We start from the raw sequence: 22,854 nt of genomic DNA on the forward strand, positions 1-22,854 counted from the left end.
TATAGTGCAGCAAGTGCTTCAAGTATGTGGAGCACAAGCTTCTTCATGCACTTGCTTGTGTACCTCATACGTTTATACAAGATTCAAACAACATCCACCAGGGGGCAGATTGGCACTGCATCACCTCTGGCTGAGAGTGAAATATATTCCTTCTTGTTTTGTTGCTGACTTCACACCTGCTACTGTGCAATATTTGTCACTGTAGCAGTGCACGGTGTAAAAACTACTCACAAGCTAACACTTTCTCATCAAAACGTTCTACCACTGATGTAATTATCGTTGTGGCCAAGCGTCCTCTTCTTCTTTGTACTGCCCTCATGTTTTTACATCTACTGGTGCTTAGCTTAGGAGCATGCACACAAAGGATGTTTAAAAAAGGTGCAAAATTCTTGTTACAAAAAAAAAGAATCACATTTGTGTCCATCAAAGCCTGATTGCTTACAGAGAGAGAAGGATGAGCCCGATTTAGGAAACCCAACTGAGGCCTGCTCATCAATTGTGTCCCTCTGGCCTACATGGGATACATTGAAACAGAGCATCTGTCAGGAGCTAGATCTAAGTGATCACAAGTTCACCATCTATGTGCAGCCATCGGAGATGCTGCAGTAGATCACTTCTAACCATGTTGACTTCTCCACTATTGGAATATGCTGCACTTGTCTCTTGTATTAGTTGCTATAATTGTGGCAGGATATGCAGCACAATGGGTGTGTCCCAATTCATGGGCTGCACCCTTCTAAGGCTGTGTCCTATATGAAGATCAAGTCTTCAGAGGTCGAACAAACTATTCATAAATGATAGACCCTAGGAGTATTTGTTGTGGCGTCATTAACTTTTCATGCCCTTACCCTCTGTTGCCTGGCAGCATTGGCAGCTGCACGTGACAAGCTGTCATAGTGGGCATAACTCGTAGCTTAGTAATCATTTTTCAGTACTTATGTATACTTTATTTTTATTTTTAATTTATCAACCATTTTATGTTGCAAAAAAATGTGTAATGATTGTGATGGGGTGTTTGGATACGAAGGATACAGCAGTTGTATCCTTTGTTTATTTGTTGGGGGGGGGCTTTCCCATTCGAAATGAGACGGCCTAGGCGCACCACTATGATGAATACGCTGTCTTAGAAGGGTGCTGCTCTTTAATTCAGACCAGTGTTGCCAAAGTTACTTTGAAAAGTTACTTTGTTAGTGACTTCTTACAGTTATATTTTACAGTTACTTCATACAGTTACTTCATTAGCAGCTGCGAACATCTTGTCAGCAGCTGCTGAATGTAACTTATAAAGTAACTAGGAATCTAGCTTCAATATTTTTAAGATTGAGTACTCAGAAAAGTAACTATTGCTTACTTTGCTGATTATTCAATCTTAAGAGTAACCAAGTTAGATTACTAGTTACCTTATTAGTTGCATTACTTATTACTTACAAATTTACATGTTGTTGGCAGCTGATAATACGACTAGTAACTACATAATGTAAGTGTATAAAGGAACTAATAAAGTAACTTTTCAAAGTTACTGTGGCAATACTGATTTGGACACACTTGAAAGTGAGCATACGGCTAAAATTTTACATTACGGATTTGTCTGTGGGCATTTGCCCTGCGAGCAGAATGCAGTCTGTGCCTTTGAGTGGCCTGAACTAGTAACATGAGGGACACCGTGAGGATAATCAGACCTGATTTTTCTTGTTCTGTGTCACAGACTTGTTTCTGGTGAGTTTACTGTGTATTCTTTTAGGTTTCAGGTGATCTGTTACAATGTGGTACATAGACGTCATGTTTTGGACCAGGCGTGGCGATGCTCAAAGTGTGCCAATGTAGTGACATGACATCGTCCACAGATGGACTCTTTTGCTGGAAAAAGGACAAACTTTGGTTGAAATTTCATATTTTGTAAATAATCCCCTCTTTTGACTCAGCCTTCAGCAATCTGAACAGTCTGGTACGGCGGAGTCCAAATCTGAGTTTTAGCTCATGGTGACAAGTGACTTTGCTGAGGCTGATCCAAAGGATCACCACAACAAATGCACTTTCTTTTATGTTTGGCAGTAAGGTTATGTGGAGGAAGACTAGTCACAACGTCAAAGTCCTGCTGATAAGACGTATGTTCGGACTCATGGTTCAGGCGCGCTGTGACAGTAAAAACTTGTCAACTAGCTCTGAGGTCCACCCTCTGCCTCTCCCTTTCTCTCCTTCGTGCAGAATTAGCAAGATTATTTTTGTAGAGAAATATGAATAACAACTTTAAAAAAGTTTTATTACTGTACAGCTTTTGTATCAGAACAGACGGTAAGGTGTTACAGTGTTTTTGTTTGACCTCAACTGTGCTGTGTGTAATTGTTTTATGCATTTACAATCATATTTATTAAATGGAAAAAAGTGTTAACTGTGTTTTAATTTTCTTACAATATTTGTAAAGAAATACTATGTATTATATTAAGCCTATAAAGAAAAGAAAGCAAAAAAGTCTTTGTATTTTCTTCTACAAACATATCTACGACTATAAGCAACAGGTTGGTTGTCATCATTTTTTTCAAGGTTCTTGAAATGGAGCAATATCTCCACCTAGTGGACATTTATCACAAATATAATAATTTATCACATAAAAATAAAGAACAAGAACAATATAATTATCATCAACTCCATTTAATAGCAACTCATTTACTTACTACACCAACAATGTTCATTACTAATAATACTTGTGCTAATAATAAATAGCATAACACAGTAGGTTTGATCTATATGATCATTGAAATAGTTAAAGAATAATCATACACATGAATCATGTATAACAAATATGTATACCAACGACCGAAGGATATCTTTGGTACCAGATCTCTCCGGATGATCCTGGGTACCCCTGGTATGACTTTGTAGCAAATGAATCAATTAAGACAAGACATATGACTCATATTGTGAGGACGCATCTGCTTTGACATTTTGTCCATGTAGCGTGTTTCCCTGCATGGAAGTGCCTCAGTGTTGAAGACCACAGTGGCTGTGGTTAAATGTGGTTTAATAAACATTAGGTCTCTCTCTTCTAAGTCCCTGTTAGTAAATTATATAATAATTGATCAACATATTGATTTTTTCTGCCTTACAGAAACCTGGTTACAGCAGGATGAATATGTTAGTTTAAATGAGTCAACACCCCTGAGTCACACTAATTGTCAGAATGCTCATAGCACAGGCCGAGGGGGAGGATTAGCAGCAATCTTCCACTCCAGCTTATTAATTAATCAAAAACCCAGACAGATCTTTAATTCATTTGAAAGCTTGACTCTTAGTCTTGTCCATCCAAATTGGAAGTCCCAAAAACCAGTTTTACTTGTTATCTATCGTCAACCTGGTCGTTACTGTGAGTTTCTCTGTGAATTTTCAGACCTTTTGTCTGACTTAGTGCTTAGCTCAGATAAGATAATTATAGTGGGGGATTTTAACATCCACATAGATGCTGAGAATGACAGTCTCAACACTGCATTTAATCTATTATTAGACTCAATTGGCTTCGCTCAAAATGTACATGAGTCCACCCACCACTTTAACCATACTTTAGATCTTGTTCTGACTTATGGTATGGAAATTGAAGACTTAACAGTATTCCCTGAAAACCCCCATTCTGTCTGATCATTTCTTAATAACATTTACATTTACTTTAATGGACTACCCAGCAGAGGGGAATAAGTTTCATTACAGTAGAAGTCTTTCGGAAAGTGCTGTAACTAGGTTTAAGGATATGATTCCTTCTTTGTTATGTTCTCCAATGCCATATACCAACACAGTGCAGAGTAGCTACCTAAACTCTGTTTAGATAGATTATCTCGTCAATAGTTTTACATCCTCATTGAGCACAACTTTGGATGCTGTAGCTCCTCTGAAAAAGAGAGCCTTAAATCAGAAGTGCCTAACTCCGTGGTATAACTCACAAACTCACAGCTTAAAGCAGATAACCCGTAAATTGGAGAGGAAATGGCGTCTCACTAATTTAGAAGATCTTCACTTAGCCTGGAAAAAGAGTCTGTTGCTCTATAAAAAAGCCCTCCGTAAAGCTAGGACATATTACTACTCATCACAAATTGAAGAAAATAAGAACAACCCCAGGTTTCTTTTCAGCACTGTAGCCAGGATGACAGAGTCAGAGCTCTACTGAGCTGAGTATTCTTTTAACTTTAACTAGTCATGACTTCATGACTTTCTTTGCTAATAAATTTTTAACTATTAGAGAAAAAATTACTCATAACCATCCCAAAGACATATCATTATCTTTGGCTGCTTTCAGTAATGCTGGTAACAAGGTTTCCGTAGGTGAACCTGCGGAAGGATCATTGATTCCTTCTTTATGTTCTCTAATGCCATATACCAACACAGTGCAGAGTAGCTACCTAAACTCTGTAAGTGAGCTAGAGTATCTCGTCAATAGTTTTACATCCTCATTGAAGACAAATTTGGATGCTGTAGCTCCTCTGAAAAAGAGAGCTTTAAATCAGAAGTGCCTGACTCCGTGGTATAACTCACAAACTCTCAGCTTAAAGCAGATAACCCGTAAGTTGGAGAGGAAATGGCATCTCACTAATTTAGAAGATCTTCACTTAGCCTGGGAAAAGAGTCTGTTGCTCTATAAAAAAAAAGCCCTCTGTAAAGCTAGGACATCTTACTACTCATCACTAATTGAAGAAAATAAGAACAACCCCAGGTTTCTTTTCAGCACTGTAGCCAGGCTGACAAAGAGTCAGAGTTCTATTGAGCCGAGCATTCCTTTAACTTTAACTAGTAATGACTTCATGACTTTCTTTGCTAATAAAATTTTAACTATTAGAGAAAAAATTACTCATAACCATCCCAAAGACTCTTTCTCTCTGATTGTTCTGTCTGAGTTATTTTCATTAGTTACTTCATCCAAACCATCATCATGTCTATTAGACCCCATTCCTACCATGCTGCTCAAGGAAGCCCTACCATTATTTAATGCTTCGATCTTAAATATGATCAATCTATCTTTATTAGTTGGCTATGTACCACAGGCTTTTAAGGTGGCAGTAATTAAACCATTACTTAAAAAGCCATCACTTGACCCAGCTATCTTAGCTAATTATAGGCCAATCTCCAACCTTCCTTTTCTCTCAAAAATTCCTGAAAGGGTAGTTGTAAAACAGCTAACTGATCATCTGCAGAGGAATGGTCTATTTGAAGAGTTTCAGTCAGGTTTTAGAATTCATCATAGTACAGAAACAGCATTAGTGAAGGTCTTCTTATGGCCTCAGACAGTGGACTCATCTCTGTGCTTGTTCTGTTAGACCTCAGTGCTGCTTTTGATACTGTTGACCATAAAATTTTATTACAGAGATTAGAGCATGCCATAGGTATTAAAGGCACTGCGCTGCGGTGGTTTGAATCATATTTATCTAATAGATTACAATTTGTTCATGTAAATGGGGAATCTTCTTCACAGACTAAGGTTAATTATGGAGTTCCACAAGGTTCTGTGCTAGGACCAATTTTATTCACTTTATACATGCTTCCCTTAGGCAGTATTATTAGATGGCATTGCTTAAATTTTCATTGTTACGCAGATGATACCCAGCTTTATCTATCCATGAAGCCAGAGGACACACACCAATTAGCTAAACTGCAGGATTGTCTTACAGACATAAAGACATGGATGACCTCTAATTTCCTGCTTTTAAACTCAGATAAAACTGAAGTTATTGTACTTGGCCCCACAAATCTTAGAAACATGGTGTCTAACCAGATCCTTACTCTGGATGGCATTACCCTGACCTCTAGTAATACTGTGAGAAATCTTGGAGTCATTTTTGATCAGGATATGTCATTCAGTGTGCATATTAAACAAATATGTAGGACTGCTTTTTTGCATTTGCACAATATCTCTAAAATTAGAAAGGTCTTGTCTCAGAGTGATGCTGAAAAACTAATTCATGCATTTATTTCCTCTAGGCTGGACTATTGTAATTCATTATTATCAGGTTGTCCTAAAAGTTCCCTGAAAGCCTTCAGTTAATTCAAAATGCTGCAGCTAGAGTACTAACGGGGACTAGAAGGAGAGAGCATATCTCACCCATATTGGCCTCTCTTCATTGGCTTCCTGTTAATTCTAGAATAGAATTTAAAATTCTTCTTCTTACTTATAAGGTTTTGAATAATCAGGTCCCATCTTATCTTAGGGACCTCATAGTACCATATCACCCCAACAGAGCGCTTCGCTCTCAGACTGCAGGCTTACTTGTAGTTCCTAGGGTTTGTAAGAGTAGAATGGGAGGCAGAGCCTTCAGCTTTCAGGCTCCTCTCCTGTGGAACCAGCTCCCAATTCGGATCAGGGAGACAGACACACTCTCTACTTTTAAGATTGCTTAAAACTTTCCTTTTTGCTAAAGCTTATAGTTAGGGCTGGATCAGGTGACCCTGAACCATCCCTTAGCTATGCTGCTATAGACTTAGACTGCTGGGGGGTTCCCATGATGCACTGAGTGTTTCTTTCTCTTTTTGCTCTGTATGCACCACTCTGCATTTAATCATTAGTGATTGATCTCTGCTCCCCTCCACAGCATGTCTTTTTCCTGGTTCTCTCCCTCAGCCCCAACCAGTCCCAGCAGAAGACTGCCCCTCCCTGAGCCTGGTTCTGCTGGAGGCTTCTTCCTGTTAAAGGGAGTTTTTCCTTCCCACTGTCGCCAAGTTCTTGCTCACAGGGGGTCGTTTTGACCGTTGGGGTTTTTACGTAATTATTGTATGGCCTTGCCTTACAATATAAAGCACCTTGGGGCAACTGTTTGTTGTGATTTGGCGCTATATAAATAAAATTGATTGATTGATTGATGGTATTTGGTTAGACTCTTTCTCTCCGATTGTTCAGTCTGAGTTATTTTCATTAGTTACTTCCTCCAAACCATCAGCATGTCTATTAAACCCCATTCCTACCAGGCTGCTCAATGAAGCCCTACCATTAATTAATGCTTCGATCTTAAATATGATCAATCTGTCTTTATTAGTTGGCTATGTACCACAGGCTTTTAAGGTGGCAGTAATTAAACCATTACTTAAAAAGCCATCACTTGACCCAGCTATCTTAGGTAATTATAGGCCAATCTCCAACCTTCCTTTTCTCTCAAAAATTCTTGAAAGGGTAGTTGTAAAACAGCTAACTGATCATCTGCAGAGGAATGGTCTATTTGAAGAGTTTCAGTCAGGTTTTAGAATTCATCATAGTACAGAAACAGCATTAGTGAAGGTTACAAATGATCTTCTTATGGCCTCAGACAGTGGACTCATCTCTGTGCTTGTTGAATGAATGAATGAATGAATGAAAACTGTTTATTTCGAACATTTGATACAACAACAATTACAAGATAGATCAGTAAAGACAACAACAAAAAAGTTCCTACTGTGTACATAACATGACCGAAAAGGGGTAGGGTGAAGCATCAGCTTATTTATCCCTACCCCTTCTTCCCCACAACCAGTAATACCCTTTGCCACATATACACATAGATTCCTACACACCTAAACCGATATCAATATATATATATAAACATATACATACACATACACATATATATATACATACACACATCAACATATATACACATATACATATATACACATATATATACACAAACATAAATATACACCTACACATACCTACTTACATACAAAATACTATATATTTACAAGCCGAAGCAAAAAACAAAAACACCCTAACCCTCATTACCCTTCCTCCTCCCTATACCCAGAAAAAAACATATTTTTGTACCGCTGTTTGAATTGGTTCATGCTTGGACATTGCTTGAGCCCCACTCCCAATCTGTTCCACATCCTCACCCCACAGACAGAAATACAGAAACCTTTTAATGTTGTTCGTGCCCACTGATGCTTTAAATTAAATTTCCCCCTCAGACTGTAATCCCCTGATCTGTTAAAAAACATATTTTTAATATTTGCTGGAAGTAAATTGTTTATTGCTTTATACACAATTTGTACTGTTTGAAAATGAACCAAGTCTGTGAATTTTAAGAATTTGGATTGTAAAAATAGTGGATTTGTATGATCTCTATAGCCAGTATTATGAATAATTCTTATAGCTCTTTTCTGCATTACTGATAGTGATTGTGTTGTACCTTTATAAGTATTACCCCATACCTCTGCACAGTACTGTAAATATGGTAAAACCAGTGAGCAGTAAAGAATGCGGAGTGAGTTGTGGTCCAGAATATGTTTCGCTTTGTTTAGAACTGAAATGCTTCTTGACAGTTTACTTTGTATATGTTTTATATGAGTCTTCCAGTTTATCTTATCATCTATTATCACCCCCAGAAACTTATTTTCATGTACCCTTTCAATATCTACCCCCTCGACTTGTAACTGAACCTGTATGTCTGTATTACAATAGCCAAATAACATGTATTTTGTTTTACTTAAGTTTAATGATAATTTGTTTCTGTCAAACCATATTTTCAATTTTCCCATTTCTATACTGATCCTCCTCAGTAACTCCTGCAAATCCCCCCCTGAACAAAAAATACTTGTGTCATCTGCAAGTAATACTAATTTTAATATTTTGGAAACATTGACAATATCATTTATATAAATTAGAAACAGTTTTGGACCCAATACTGACCCCTGTGGGACGCCACAAGCATTGTCCAAGCATGATGATGTATATTCCCCCAACTTCACAAACTGTTTTCTGTTACTTAAGTAGCTTCTCACCCAGTGCAACACCAACCCCCTAATCCCATACTGTTCAAGTTTATTGATTAATATGTCATGATTAATTGTATCCAAAGCCTTTTTAAGGTCTATAAATATTCCAACTGAATGTAATTTGTGGTCTATGGCGTTTGTAATCTCCTCAACTGATCTCTGCTGGAGGTTTCTTCCTGTTAAAAGGGAGTTTTCCTTCCCACTGTCGCCAAGTGCTTGCTCATAGCGGGTTGTTTTGACCGTTGGGGTTTTTCTTTAATTATTGTATGTCTTTTGCCTTGCAATATAAAGCGCCTTGGGGCAACTGTTTGTTGTGATTTGGCGCTATATAAATAAAATTGATTCGATTTGATTTGATTTGGAGAAGGCCAAGGGGAAACCCACGCTTCACCTGGATGAATCAGGTAGATGTTACATTTTAAAGGTGGGAATGGAAAGGTTCCATGGTCTCATGGAGTAGGCAGTTTTCAAAATATGACTGACAATATGAGGAAAGCTACCGTGAACTCGTGGAATGTAGGCTTCTGTCAAAGTGCTTAAAGAGAGTTTGTATGGCAAGAATTCATCACCACTCACAGCTTAATGGTGGTGTGTCACAGAGAAGGTAGTTTCAGACAAGGAAACAGATCACATCTAGGTTCAAGTCTCCCATCTGCCTTCTGTCAAACTGTTGCTGAACTTTTTCTGTTCCAGTCCACCATGCTATTGTATAAGGGGTGATGCAAAACAACAAAACTTGCACTTATCCCAGTTTCATCAATTGCAGCCAGATAAGAACTTTACTCCAGTTAATCGTGCATGGTTATCAGATTTTGAGAACTGCCCACTTCAGACTAAATGGGATAAGTTCATATATATATATATATATATATATATATATATATATATATATATATATATATATATATATATATATATATATACGAGGTCTGTCCGTAAAGTAACGGTCCTTTTTATTTTTTTCAAAAACTATATGGATTTCATTCATATGTTTTTACGTCAGACATGCTTGAACCCTCGTGCGCATGCGTGAGTTTTTCCACGCCTGTCGATGACGTCAGTCGCCTGTGAGCACTCCTTGTGGGAGGAGTCGCCCAGCCCCTCATCGGAATTCCTTTGTCTGAGAAGTTGCTGAGAGACTGGCGCTTTGTTTGATCAAAATTTTTTCTAAACCTGTGAGACACATCGAAGTGGACACGGTTCGAAAAATTAAGCTGGTCTTCAGTGAAAATTTTAACAGCTGATGAGAGATTTTGAGGTGATTCTGTCGCTTTAAGGACTTTTCACGGTGCGAGACGTCGCGCTGCGCTCTCAGGCAGCGTCATCAGCCTGTTCAAGCTGAAACCTCCACATTTCAGGCTCTATTGATCCAGGACATCGTGAGAGAACAGAGACGTTTCAGAAGAAGTCGGTTTCAGCATTTTATCCGGATATTCCACTGTTAAATGTGATTTTTTTAATGAAAGACGTGCGGGCGGATTGCAGCGTTGGCTCGCAGCCGCCACGACGCTCCGCCACAGGAAAAACACCTCTGTTGAAAGCCTTAAGGACAAGTTGGAACATGTCCTGCCTGTTAAACAATTTCTCATATACTCACTCCACTGAAAGCCATCAAAAGCCGCCTGGATTTTACAAATGGTTATCAACACGGAGGTGTTTTTCCTGTGCCGCCGCACCGCGTCGGCTGCGTCCCGACGCGCGGACCCGTCCGCACGTCTTTCATTAAAAAAATCTCCTTTAACAGTGGAATATCCGGATAAAATGCTGAAACCGACTTCTTCTGAAACTTCTCTGTTCTCTCACGACGTCCTGGATCAATAGAGCCTGAAATGTGGAGGTTTTCAGCTTGAAACAGGCTGATGACGCTGCCTGAGAGCGCTGAGCGACGTCTCGCACCGTGAAAAGTCCTTAAAGCGACAGAATCACCTCAAAATCTCTCATCAGCCATTAAAATTTTCACTGAAAACCAGCTTAATTTTTCGAACCGTGTCCACTTCGATGTGTCTCACAGGTTTAGAAAAAATTCTGATCAAACAACGCGCCAGTCTCTCAGCAACTTCTCAGACAAAGGAATTCCGACGAGGGGCTGGACGACTCCTCCCACAAGGAGTGCTCACAGGCGAATGACGTCACCGACAGGCATGGAAAAACTCACGCATGCGCACGAGGGTTCAAGCATGTCTGACGTAAAAACATATGAATGAAATCCATATAGTTTTTGAAAAAAATAAAAAGGACCTATACTTTACGGACAGCCCTCGTGTATATATATATATATATATATATATATATATATATATATATATATATATATATATATATATTACACACACACACACACACAGACTGTTTTGGTGAACAAACTCAAACTTTTCCTTTCTGCAAAAACATTGTTTTCCCACTTCTAACAGATAACAGTTTAAACTCATTTTGTCAGACGGAGGCTACTCTCATAAATAGGGATGAGAAACTGAGAAGGGGGCCATTAAAATGAAGATGTTAAGATTTAATAAGACTCAGTGCTGAATATAATGATGCTGAAACGAGTTATCGGGCATGAGAGTAACAGTAATTACAGCTGGTTTTACACGTATTTATGCAGTTCTTTAAAACGTCGGGTTTGCAGACAGCGGTGATAATGGTGACGGCCGCAGATGTGGAAAAACGAAAACGTCTGCAACAGAAATTCAAGGAACACAAATCACAACTCACAGGATGGAGTCAGGTGAAAGAATTGAGAGTGCAGAAAAGTCCCGACGCAGCATCATTACTGAATCTGATGGTGCTGATGAGAGTTGAGGGGCCACCGGTCAGGAAGATTTGAAGGATGGTGCCGGGCTTTCTAATCGTTCTTACCCATAAGATGCTTGAATGTCCAGAGGAGGGAGAAGATTATGAAGAAATCAATTCCTTAACTTAGATAGCTCTGCTGACATCTCAGGGTACTGCCGTGTCGGGCCCTATGGGGCCCGACTGCCAATACAAAGCTGGAATTACTGCGGATTTAGTGTGAAGGAGACACAGCGAGCAGTGAAGAGAGGCTTTTGGTGGAAGTAAACACCATGAGGATTACAGAAAATGTTACAAGCAAAGCGTCACGCAGCAGCGCGGAGCTCGCAATGGTACAGGGTGTCCCAAACAGGAAGTCCACAGCGAAACAGGAAATGTCAAATGTCAAACACTTCCTGGATTGACAGATGAGATCTCATGGAATCTCGCGGGAAGTTCAAACTGAAACAGGAAGTGCCAAATTTTGAGTCATACCTCCATAATATTCAGTCATAGATAGTCCAAACTATACCTTTTTGGGATCAGGCAAATAATGTGATATAGTTTTCAATATGATTGGAGCATATTTTAATTTTGGCCCCTGAGTAATTCTTCAAATGACCCCTACCTGGCTGCCAAATTCAAGTGGCCATTCAGTTTTTTCAAAAAAGTTAAATGTCTATGGAGTATTTAATAAATGGCAAATGGACTGCATTTATATAGTGCGTTTCCATCTGCATCAGACACTCAAAGTGCTTTACAATTATGCCTCTCATTCACCCCGATGTCACGGTGCTGCCATACAAGGTGCTCACTACACACTGGGAGCAATAGGGGATTAAAGACCTTGCCCAAGGGCCCTTAGTGATTTTCCAGTCATGCGGGGATTTGAACTGAGGATCTTCTGGTCTCAAGCCCAACACCTTAACCACCAGACCATCACCTTTCCCATTTGTGTCAAATTATTTGTGTCAAATTTGATTTCTGATGAGCTTTAAGATATGAATATTTGCCGGAAGGATGGAATTTCTCCTGATAAGCATACTTGTAACTTACATTTGTGAAAAAATTAATCATTTGTGTGATGGACAACAAATTGGATTGACACAGATGGGCATGGATCACTGACCCACAGTGTAGAAAACACTACAATACAAATGTGAGTCCATTTATTTTATTTTTTTTTCTTTTAATCAGCTAATTTAGGATTTTTGAGCAGGATTGCAGTGTACTTTTGTTTCTTGGGGTTTTTTGTGTATGTGCATTGATTCCTGAGAAAACTCTATATAAATAGTTATTGTTATTATTATCCATAACGAACACATAACTTTTTGTTGTATTAAAAAAATTATATACTCTGGAAAATGTAGTAATAAATTATTTCCACATTTCCACAGCAAGCACAGGAACTCACGTACACTGTAGAACCAAGGAAATAATGTAGTATAATGATGAACAGGTAAAACAAACTAGCTGAATTGGTTTCAACATTCCAGAATGTTGCATTCGTCATATTGCAATTTTGCCCATTCTGTGATGGGAGCAAACAGCCACATTCTGAATCATCACTCTAGTTGTTCCCTATTTATCTATAGCGTGGCTGTGCATTTCCATAAATGCACTGTAAGTTTCCCACAATGTGCCACAATTATTCGCATTAAAATCTGCGCATAACAATTTCCGGTAAAGACGAGAGCAAAGGCGTAAAGAGAATGTGCCTGATTTATGAGTGATTCACTCAAATTATCTGGTCTGAAAAGAAGGAAAGTGGTTCACACAGGGATCTTTTTGTGATGCTCCATTGTGCAGCAATTCATCTGGGAAGGATAAGGCGCTTGGGATCAGGAGATCATACTACAGATTCCCAAACAAAATACCGCAAAGACTATAACTTTTGAGAAAAACCATCCCTTGGGACAAACGGACACAAAAGCCAACCCAGTCTCACGGCAAGTTGTGATTCAGCAGCACAAAATATACATTAATCTATTGGTTTGTGATTTTGTGATGAAAAGCGCCTCATTTTTGTCACAGCAGCACAAATTCATTCTAATTCATTCCGTGATGGCTGCACGAAATTAAAAGTGAAGCGGGGGGTCGGGTGGTTATGGTTAGGGTTGTGGGGAGGAGTAGGGTTAGTGATATTGAGTTTAAAAAAAAAAATCACAACAATTTTAATCATTTCCTGACGGGAGCACGAAAAAAATGTGAGACTGGGCTGACAAAAACAGAGCAGCAAAATATGTTCTGACTATTTTAAAGGAGGTAAAGTGATAAATCAAGCTGCTTACACTTTCTCCCAGCAAACTGTAAATTGTTCCTCATGGATCTTGGATGAAATTGCGCACCTTGAGAGTTTGCAAGATTTCGAAACATAAAATCACTCAACGAGCACGCTACAGGTAGCATTAGCCCCTGAATTTAATACCGCCTTCTTTCCTTCCTTTCACACTCACTTTTAATCATTCTTCATCATTTTCACACTACTGGCAAATTAAGATTACTGTTTCTTGTGGAAGTCCAAGAAACATTGAGGGTTGTGAAACACTTCTGACCAGAATTTGCATTTCACACGTTTCTGTGTAGGCTCTCAGTTGTCCAGGTGGTTTCCTTAGTAGAGAAGCTTGAATCTTCGACTGGACTGGGGTACTCAGGTCTAAGCAGTTTCAGTCTTTTGTTCATGGTAATGAACATTCATGTCATTCACCCCATCAGGAGAGTCGTCAAGGGAGCCATCAGGGGAGGCTTCCATCCCATCATTAGGAGAGTGCACAATAGGTGCTAATTAGAGCTATTGTTTAGTCACTAGCCTATAGCAGTTGGCCTCTCGGTAGGAGGGGTCTGGTTAGGTTAAAAACTCCAACTTTTGTTGGTTTCTGGTTTATTCTTCTCTACAAGAGTCAAGACAGAAGTCAGACTACCAGAGCAAGAATTTTAGCTGAGGAAGCTTCTGTGATTTGAAGTGAAACGTCCTCATGTCAAGCAACCCAGTCCAGTCGAAGATTCAAGCTTCTCTACTATTTCACACATGTGGAAATATTTCCTAAGGTTCTCTGTTATGGCCTACAAATGGCCTCTTTAAACCTGTTTAAAAGGTTTAAATCACTCCCGTGTGCCTCTAGTCAAGCTTTTTGCACATAGTCATTCGCTGTCCACCCGGCTTCGATGTAGTTTACAAGTTGCCTCTTGGCCAGCATTTGTTTTCACCTCATGTTGTCTGGGGTCCGAGGGCATTTTTTGGACACTTCACTCAGCTGGCATAAATGTTTTATTATTGCTGTTAACAGCTCTCCCTGCATCCCACAATCAAGTTTTATGTCTCTTTTTCAGGACAACCTGTGCTTTCAGAATATATATATATATATATATATATATGTGTGTGTGTAATAAAGGTTTACAATCAGAAATAAGAAAGGAAAAATAAAGCAAAAAATAATTTTCCACACATTTATTCAAAACACACAGCAAACTATAATGTTTTGACACTTTATAAAGATAATTTGAGGTCTTGTGTGAAAGACTGTGCAACAAAAAGGTTCAAACAATAAACACAAATGCACATTTTGAACAATATATACAAAATGGTCTATGCGTTTTGTTATTTTGATATGGTAAACAGTACTTTATGCAGAGAAAGCAACAGAGTTTTCCAGTTACATTCACATACAAACTAGTGGAGCAATCCTGATAGTTACACACTCTTTGTTTGAGCATGTGAGATTGTCATCAGAGGCTCTCCATCTGCTCTGCTTTCACTTGCGCTGTGCATAATGGTGCAGAGCGCATTGGAATAGTATGTACTCATTGGAGCATCTAGGGGGCTATTCCAACGGGCCAGCTAGTAACATATCACTCCTGAAAATGATCTTTGGCTTTTCATGTGAGGTAAATCTGCCCTATGATTGGATTTTGGAAAACCATATGACTAGTGTTGCCACCTGTCCCGGTTTTTCCTGATTGTCCTGGATTTTCATGATCTGTCCCGGAAAAAAAAAAAAAAAAAAATCCGGGACACTGAATGTCCCGGATTTTTGGCACCGGTCGGCATCACCATGATTGCTCTCACTGCCTCCGATGCGCTTTCTGTGAGCTCGGTAAATGCAGCAGCGGGCCACTCAAACCAAATCCTCTGCTGTGCGGAACTGCGCCAAATCTGGCAACAGGTCCAGAGAGTACGCTCGCTGTTTTGATGCGGATGTTGAAGGCAGCGGCAGCCACAGAGCTCCATGGCCACCGAGAGAGGAGGACTCGGATTCTTTGCGGGTCCCGCATCCGTACCCCCGGAGGCAGTGAGCGAAGGGAGAGCATGCGCATTGTGTTCTGTGTGTGTCTGTTTATAATCTTCTCGCACAGAAGAAAAAAGTGAGTGTTTACAAAGGAGAGAAAATGTTAATGCTTGTTTGAGAAAAGTGTAAAGTGTGTAGTGAGGGGTTTTACAGCCTTAAAACATCTATAATAATTGTAAAAAAATAGCGCTGATTTTGCTTATCGCGGGTTATTTAGAACGTAACTCCCGCGATAAACGAGGGACCACTGTACATCAGTTTAATTGTAGCGTGCCAGGCACGCTACAGTTAGATCAGTTACATGTCCTCCTATGTGTTTGTTTAGCCAAGAGCAGCAAGCAGCAGAGGCACAGGCAAGCACAAGCAACACACCACACTCTAAGCAATCAGGTAAGCTGTTTGACACTACACCTTACATTGCTACATTCAGGTATTCTTACAGACGGTGAAAAATTACATTATTTGTTTTTATTCCACATAAGCAAACAAACAGAACTTAATTATTTATTCCCCTTTTACCTGTGCCCACTACTGCCCCCAGGTGTCCACAACTAAAAACTGTTGGAAATAAACCAAAATAATAAAGACCTGCTATTATGTAAAGCAATTAACTAAACAAATAACTAGCAAAAGTGTCATTTTTACTAATTAGAGCAATACAATTTGAGCGTAGAAGGGCAATTTTCGTCTTGAGTTAGATGTGCGAAGGGCGCTGTTGCTTACAAACAAAAAGGTCGATCCGATGGTTAAAATGTCCAGGATTTTTGTCAGACACAGGTGGCAACCCTACATGTGACGGTGAACCGATTCCGACTGGACACACATTGCACACGTCATCACACAGCTTCTATGAGGAGTACAAAGATGGCCGATTGCTGGCTCGAAAGTCAGCAGAGTTAACTTTTCAGCAAAAAAAAAAAAGAAAAGTAAATTTCTATCTCATATAATTAAAAAGTTATTTATAATTTAGTAAAGCTTGGTCTTAGCCGTCGTATACAACGGCATTGGCCCCAGAGGGTTAGCTCTTATATGGTCTTCGGCTCTGTGGGACCCGTTTTTAGCTTAAGAAAAATTAGGCTTTTATTTTTTTTCAAACTAAGATTCATTGGCCTTGGCTCATTTTCTGTGAAGACCATAAATCAGAAAAAAGAAATTCTCTCTGTATACCCTCTTAACATTTATATTACACACAGGGTGTTTGAATCCACTGGACTGAATCGCTGTTGAAAGTGTGGAAGTCCTAGGTCCCATGCACCCTCATTTTCCCTTTCTGCTCTCTCGGCTTGTGAGTGAGTGAGTGAGTGGGTGAGTGGGTGGGTAGGTGGGTAGGTGGAATGGAGCAGAGCAGAACATCACTTTGAGCAGATGAATCAGTTAGTGAAATCACCTGGTGGAGTAGATGGTTGCAAAGAAAACCTGCACCCTCTCTGCCCTTTCAGGAATGAGTTGAATACCCACACGTTTTTGGGAATAAACTGCTAAACTTGTGGATATCTGCAGCTTTATTAGCAAAAAGTACAGACACACTTCTCTATAGGGTATTTTGGGGAGGGGGTAGGCATTTCATGGCCCTTCTTCACCCTCTGTTGGATTTGTGCCGTATAAAACAAGCATTCAGTCCTTTAGGCAAGGGGTGTCAAAATCTGCTCCTGAAGGTCACCTGCCCTTCATGTTTTTTTGTTTTCACTCTGTTAATTACCTCTGACAGGTGTGTTCAGCCAATGAGGAGCTGGGAAACACCAGAGTTAAATAATCAGGTATGATTCAAGCAGATAGACACGAGAACTTTCAGGGCAGGTGCCCTCCATGAACAGATTTGAGCAGCGCTGCTTTAGGCTGAGGCAATAAACGTCATGTTTACCCACCTGTCCTTTTTTTCTTATTGTCTCTTTTTGTTTTTCCTGCTTGTTTTACGTCTTTTGAAGTAAATTGGCACCTAAAGCGTAGCGTAAGACAAACAGCCTTCAGACAGCTGTTGGATCCACTTCCCATGATTCATAGCTGTGCTCAGTCAACCTGCTATCTTTCACCAGCAGAAGAGCAGCCGATGAGTGATGCCTAATCAGACACTTTCCGCTTTACCCAGTTTGAGTCCCTAGAAACAGGAAAGAATTTCACAGACGTGGAAGAAATTATTCTGGCAGTACATTCATAATGTGAATGCTTCAGTCTGAGTGCTGCTGTCCGACACGCCCTATTAATACATTGAAATCAAGATCACAATTAACATAAAAGCAGACACATCTGGCAGGATCACAACAGACCTGCAAAAAAACAAATAAACAAACAAACAAACAAAAAACACAATCCACAATATCTATGTACAATATACTGTATGTGGTACCAGCCATCAGTCGTATCTCCAATTGTTTTATGGAACAAATGAAATTATGGTTAACCATAATTGATGGTATCATCATCACTGGAAGATGGCAAAAAATGTTACAGGCACAGACAACATTTATTACTGTGGCTACTACAGTAACTGTCAAAACTGGCCAAGTAGATAACGGTGACCATTAACCAAGCAGAATGCAGTACTTGGATTTATTTAAAAAAATATTTCTTTTTTACATTCTTGTGGCCGGTCATGTTCAGTAGAAAATTTGAGGCACATTGTGCATCCACAGTTAGCTAGAAGCGACAAAGACAAACCGATGACTTGCCATTCATTTTCAAGCGGTCAATGTGCACTGCTATGATGCTGCAATAAAATTAATAAATAAATAATGCACAATGGCGTGAAGGGTACAGCTCATGGCATGGGGAGTCCCCACAGGAAGTGCCAAATTTTGAGTCCACAGTGAAACAGGAAATGTCAAATGTCAAACATTTCCTGGATTGACAGTAGACGGGATCTTGTGGAATCTCACAGGAATTTGGTGGCAAGTTCAGACTGAAACAGGAAGTGCCAAATTTTGAGTCCACAGTGAAACAGGAAATGTCATATGTCAAAGACTTCCTGGACTGACAGTAGACGGGATCTCGTGGAATCTCACGGGAATTCAGTGGGATGTTGAGACTGAAACATGAAGTGCCAAATTCTGAGCTCACAGTGAAACAGGAAATACCAAATGTCAAACACTTCCTGGACTGACAGTAAAGGGAATCTCGTGGGAATTCAGTGGGAGGTTGAAACTGAAACAGGAAATGCCAAATTTTGAGCCCACAGTGAAACAGGAAATGTCAAATGTTTAATACTTCCTAGATTGGCAAGACAGGGCATCTAATGGGATCTTGTGGGAATTTAGTGTCAATTTGAGACTGAAACAGGAAGTGCCAAATTTTGAGTCCACAGTGTCAAATGTGTTTAACTTTGGAAAGTTTTTTGTTTATTTGTTTTTTTAATAATTCCTCCCTGGTTTTGATCTATATGTTTTTGTTTATTAACCTGTTATTTGGTATGTTGTTTTTGTGTTGTATTTAATCCTCTGTAAGGTTTCTGTGTAACTGTGTTTGTCTCATTAAATAATAAAAAAGTCAAATGTTGAACACTTCCTGGTTTGACAATAAATGAGATCTCGTGGGATCTCACAGGAATTCAGTGGGATGTTGAGACTGAAACAGGAAGTGCTAAGTCCACAGTGAAACAGGAAATGTCAAATATTGAACACTTCCTGGCATGGGTGTAGCTGGGTTGCACTGGTCTTCCCTGAAATCTGATTGGACACCCCAGGTGCCACCCATCGACTGACACATCACTGCACCACACATCTGGTTGAATAGAGCTATTTTGAAGTAGGTGACACATATTGAGTGCTAGGTCCCTCCTGTACAGTAGTTGGTGCTGTGTTCCACAAAAAAGTTCTAATCCATCTTAGAAGAAGAAGAAAGAAAAATGTTTGAGTCAATTTTGAATTTGAACACACTCTTAGGTTTCTTAAAAGTCCTCCTCCCTACTCTTACCAGTTTGGCACCTTAGGAGCTCTCTTAAGGCATATGCTTTGCAGACAAGTTTCATCCTACCAAGGGAAAATTCTGAGAAATGACTAAGAATTCAAGGAATTTTAAGATTTAAGATAAGTCACTAGGAGCTATTTTTAGTCTTCGGCTGCTTCGTGGATACGGGCCCCAGACCTTAGTTAAAGTTGAGGCCGTGACCACTCTGTTAACTAATAAAATACATTTAAAAGGGTAGGAAACATAATACCATACTATGCCAGTCTGCTAGCCATATGAAAGGGAAAATAAGTGCGTCTTAAGTCTGGACTTGAAAGTTTCTACAGAATCTGACAGATAAACTGTTTTACTCAAGAGCATAGATTGGGAGCCCCAAGTCACTTGGATTTAACCGCCAGTCTATAGGTTGGTATTTCAACTCCTTTGCTGCAAAGGCACCTGTTCTTCATGAAAAGGGTTAAGGTGTAGGGCAAGTAATGGGGTTGGAGTCATAAAAGGGTTAAAGAGAGGACAGATAGAGCTGCAGCCTCTGCATCCATCGGTGGAATGTCATTTGGCTCCTCCTGATCACTTTGCATGCTCTAATATTAATTGCTATTGCAAACAGTTGATTAGATGGAAAGGGAATCCCCAGGAGGAGGGAGGCCGTGTGCAGCTGTGGAGAAGGGGTTGACACCTTTACTCCTACCCTTCTTATGTTGAAAGGCAACCAATAATGTCGGCGGCACACAGCTATTCACGCTCTTCGGTACGGTTACACGTTCGACATTTTTCTTCTCAGCTCACTGACGCAAAGCTGCTGCACACAGAAGAGATTTATGTATCGATGAGTGCCACCAGAATCATGGGGAAAGACACCCCTTTTCACATCTTTTACCTCTTCACAAACACTCCAGCATTCGGGCTTAATAAATTCTGCGCACCTGCTGAATACCATTAGAATTTTCATCAGATTGAAATATTGCAGATATGCCCCCGTGCACCTGAGCACACTACAAATTTAGCATTCAGACAAGGCTAAAGAATTGATCATGACGTTTGATATGGAAATGCAGGATAAGCACACCGCGGCGGCCGCACATTTGCATTATGCTGATCACGCTGTAATTCAGACAGAGGTTTTTTTCTGCACGTTTTCTTTTGGCTGTGCATGAGACAGCTTAAAAGGATCTTTTGTTTTGACTGCAAAGTGTGTATTCGCCTCTTGGCCTTGGCATAAATAGGAGCTGACAATAAAATATGGCCTGGAGAAGGACTCACTAGTGAATGAGAATGAAATAACAGCTATGGTATCACCATAGCTGTTATTTATATTACAACAGCTGTTATATTAGGTGGACTGTACATAATTATATGTATATAAATGTGCTTTGGGACAGTATGTGACTCATAAGGAAACACATGAGAGCAAGATGAGGTTTTTAATAAAATAAATAACCCTGTAATATGGAAAGTTTGATCTTTTTGTAGTTTCAGTTACAGATTTATATGGTTGATGTGTCACTTTTTTATGCAGTTTCCCTTCGTTTTTTCTGCTGTGGAGCAAAAGTGTACCTGATAACCGATCCTAGAATCCCAGTTATGTATCTTTATCACTTTATTGATGGTACCCTTCTTCCATGGGTGATTCTTTAACTACGGGCACTATTGGCCTTGTAAATGTAATTTCCACCACACCATTGCCTTACAATATAAAGCGCCTTGGGGCAACTGTTTGTTGTGATTTGGCGCTATATACATGTGCTCTGATGTCACTGTTTATCTCCATAGAAACTACCCAAACAATCTTTCATACAAACTGTTTAAAGGGACATTACAGTGTTGTGGTGGAAATTACGGCAATAGTGTGGGACAACTACATTTTGTTTAAAAAAAATCACAACAGTTGTATGACATTGAATACCCCAATTATGTTTTGATTATTTTACTGATATTTTATTCAGAGATATTTTAAAACATTAGAAAAAACGTTTCTTTACCATTCATTTTTATCATTGAAGATCAAAAGTCTGGGTGTGGGACAAGCGCAAAACGGCAATATTTGCATATAATGATGCTGAAAAAAGGTGAAAAAGTCATCATAGACTACTAGAACAAATTTCTTAACACACTTTCATTGTAAAGATAACTATAAAAATGTGACATCTCCCCTTTTTTCTGTTTTTCATACAATATGATCAAAGGACATAATAAGTGCCCGTAGTCTAAGAATCACCCCCATACGAAGGGTTCAGTTGTAAAACCCATTGCAGATATGCAGATCAAGATATATATACTATGTGTGTGTGTGTGTGTGTGTGTGTGTGTGTGTGTGTGTGTGTGTGTGTGTGTGTGTGTGTGTGTGTGTGTGTGTGTGTGTGTGTGTGTGTGTGTGTGTGTGTGTGTGTGTGTGTGTGTGTGTGTGTGTGTGTGTGAGAGAGTGGAGAAAAATGCAGGAATTAAAGGAAACACATTCAAATGCATGGATTTCCATTTGTAAAATGACAATGGTATGTTCAGAATCTTAAATATTTCTCACATGGTTAGTTATGTAACCAGCCTCATTTGTTGTCCTCGACTAAAAATTTGTGGTTTTGGAGTTGCTGGATTTTACATCTGAACTGGCTTTGCATGTCAACTGAAGTCTTTCATATGGTAACATAATTTTTAGTCCTGTGCAAAATCACTACTTTTCAAAGTTTTCTATCTGAATTTTGCAGTGAAACTTCATATATGTTGAGAACAATATTCACAAGTGATCATGGTACCCATATGTGGTGCTCATCTTCAACCGCTGACTCCAATTAAGGGTCACGGGCGGGGGGGGGGGGGGGGGGGGGGGGGGGGATGGCTGGAGCCTATTCTAGCAGTCATTGGATGTGAGACGGGGTAAACCCTGGACAGGATGCAATCTGTCGCAGGGCCACATACAGACAAATACATTCACACTCACACGCACACCTATGGAGAATTTTCAAAGTTTCCAGTCCACCTAACCTGCAAGTCTTTCGATGTGGGAGGAAGCCAGAGCACCTGGAGGGAACCCACATGAACATGGGCAGAACATGCAAACTCCACACAGAAAGGTGCACAGCTGGGAATTGATCCCATGACTCTCTTGCTGTGAGGCAACAGTGCTAACCACTAAGACACTGTGCTCCTTGTGATGATAATTCAGGATACAAAAAATAAAGGCTAGTAT

General features: G+C 39.7%; 2 long non-coding RNA genes across 2 annotated transcripts; both read left to right on the forward strand.

The window, feature by feature from the left end:
- The first annotated feature begins 430 nt into the window (after positions 1 to 430).
- On the forward strand, positions 431 to 2,385 carry LOC117526916. The gene is made up of 2 exons (XR_004565383.1): positions 431 to 1,812; positions 1,845 to 2,385. It is a non-coding gene; the product is annotated as an uncharacterized LOC117526916 (long non-coding RNA).
- A 7,108-nt stretch (positions 2,386 to 9,493) lies between these two features.
- Positions 9,494 to 16,389, forward strand: LOC117526254. The gene is made up of 3 exons (XR_004565244.1): positions 9,494 to 9,505; positions 15,893 to 15,898; positions 16,157 to 16,389. It is a non-coding gene; the product is annotated as an uncharacterized LOC117526254 (long non-coding RNA).
- The last annotated feature ends 6,465 nt before the right edge of the window (positions 16,390 to 22,854 follow it).

The sequence above is a fragment of the Thalassophryne amazonica genome, chromosome 15 (genome assembly GCF_902500255.1).
Source record: "Thalassophryne amazonica chromosome 15, fThaAma1.1, whole genome shotgun sequence".
Lineage (NCBI taxonomy): Eukaryota > Metazoa > Chordata > Actinopteri > Batrachoidiformes > Batrachoididae > Thalassophryne > Thalassophryne amazonica.